The 1,958-nt window shown below is 34.8% G+C and overlaps 1 pseudogene; it reads right to left on the bottom strand.

Annotated features, from left to right (window-relative positions):
* Window positions 1-891: 891 nt before the first annotated feature.
* LOC108592638 (large ribosomal subunit protein uL23 pseudogene) lies at window positions 892-1,429 on the bottom strand (annotated as a pseudogene).
* Between the last annotated feature and the right edge of the window lie 529 nt (window positions 1,430-1,958).

Genomic DNA, 1,958 nt, shown 5'->3' with positions numbered 1-1,958 from the left:
TGCCTGTAATCCCAGCACATTGGGAGACTGAGGTGGGCAGATCATGAGGTCAGGAATTCGAGACGAGCCTGGCCAATATGGTGAAACCCCATATTTACTAAAAAAATACAAAAATTAGCCGGGCATGGTGGCATGCACTTGTAGTCCTAGCTACTGGGGAGGCTGAGGCAGGAGAATGTAACCCGAGAGGTGAAGGTTGTAGTGAGAAGGAAGGAGGGAGAGAGGGAGGGCGGGAGGGAAAGAAGGAAGGAAGGAAGGAAGGAGATAGAAGACAGACGAAGAAGGAAGGAAGGGAAGAAAGAGAAAGAAAAGGCATATGGAAATTTAGTTTATGATAGAGCTGATATTGCAAACAAAATGGAGAAAGCATAAACTATTAAATAAATTATAAGACAATTGTAATTACTTTTGAATAAATGACACTTGAATCCTACTTCACACGATAGTACAATATTCATTTTACTTTGATTAAATATAAAAGAATATAATAAATATGTATTCAATAGAAATATTAACAAATATTTAATTAAATATATTTAACATATATTAATATATCGTTAAATATATTTAACGTTAAATATCGTTAAATATATTTATCATTAAATATAAAATATTATATTTTAGTATATAATATAGAAGAATAATTTATATTGGGTTTTATTAAATATGTTTTAAAAAACAATTCACTAAGGAAATCTGGTAATTTTAACCATGTAAGAATTTAAGCCTTCTGCTTACCTGAAGATATAATGAAACAGGACACAAAATCTAGAAGGTCTTTACAACCAGTATAATTAATACTGTTGATCACTTTTGTCTATATCTAACCTAGATTTTAATATTGGTTTTTTCATGCTTATCAAAAGTTATGGTTGACAGTTTTGTGTGACTTTGATTTTTTTTTATGGTGGAAAGATATATTTAGAATTATCCAGCTGGACTCAGTTTAGATGATCCCAATTTTGTTGGCAACCTCCAAAGCATGATAATCAGGAGCCAGTGGAACATATGCTTTCTTCTCTCCATCAGGCCAAATCAGGGAGCTGACCTTGGCCACATCCATGTCATAGAGCTTCTTCACAGCCTGTTAGATCTGGTGCTTGTTGGCTTTAACATCCACAATGAACACAAGTGTGTTGTTGTCTTCTGTCTTCTTCGTGGCGGACTCAGTGGTCTGTGGGAACTTGATGATAGCATAGTGGTCAAGCTTGTTTCTCCCGGGGGCACTCTTCCAAGGGTATTTTTGCTGCCTCCGGAGTCGCAGCGTCTTGGGCCACTGGAAGGTAGGTGACATGTGGATCTTCTTTTTTTTGTGGCTGTGTACACCTTTCAACACTGCCTTATTGGCCTTTAAAGCCTTCGCTTTGGCTTCAGCTTCAGGAGGGGCAGGAGCTTCCTTCTTTGCTTTCAGCGCCATCTTGTGAAAAGGTGATTTTTTTTTTTAATGGAATCAATGCTAAAAATGCAAAAATGTTCTCAACAGATGGTTATTAAAAGAAGCCATAGAAAAAAGATTAAAAACCACTGCAGGAAAATACAAAAAGGAAAGAAAAACAAGAAGACCTTGAGAATATCTACATTGAAAGTCTTTTATGAACAAGATTATCAGACGGGATCTAGGCAAAAATTAAAAACAAACAAACAAATACTTGGTGTAGTCAGAAAGGGTAATTGAAGACTGTGTAATGAAGAGACCAAGGTAAAAAAAAGGAACAGGGAACCAATAAGTAGAAAGACATCCCCACCCTTCGTCTTTTTTTTTTTTTTAATTCACATGTTCTTTATTTAGTCCATGTGATACACTGTTTTGGGGTTTTTGAAAATTAGATAAAAGAGCATATTAAATGGCAAGTGTATGAAGTTTCTCTTCATAAACAATGTCAAAACAAAAAGTTTTGATTTACAAAATGTTAAAATATATGTAGGTATTTAACATTTCACTAAAGCATAAAGTTACA

The sequence above is a fragment of the Callithrix jacchus genome, chromosome 7 (genome assembly GCF_049354715.1).
Source record: "Callithrix jacchus isolate 240 chromosome 7, calJac240_pri, whole genome shotgun sequence".
Classification (NCBI taxonomy): domain Eukaryota; kingdom Metazoa; phylum Chordata; class Mammalia; order Primates; family Cebidae; genus Callithrix; species Callithrix jacchus.
The sequence above is the reverse complement of the archived record's forward strand: the minus strand, read 5'-3'. Positions and strand labels throughout refer to the sequence as shown.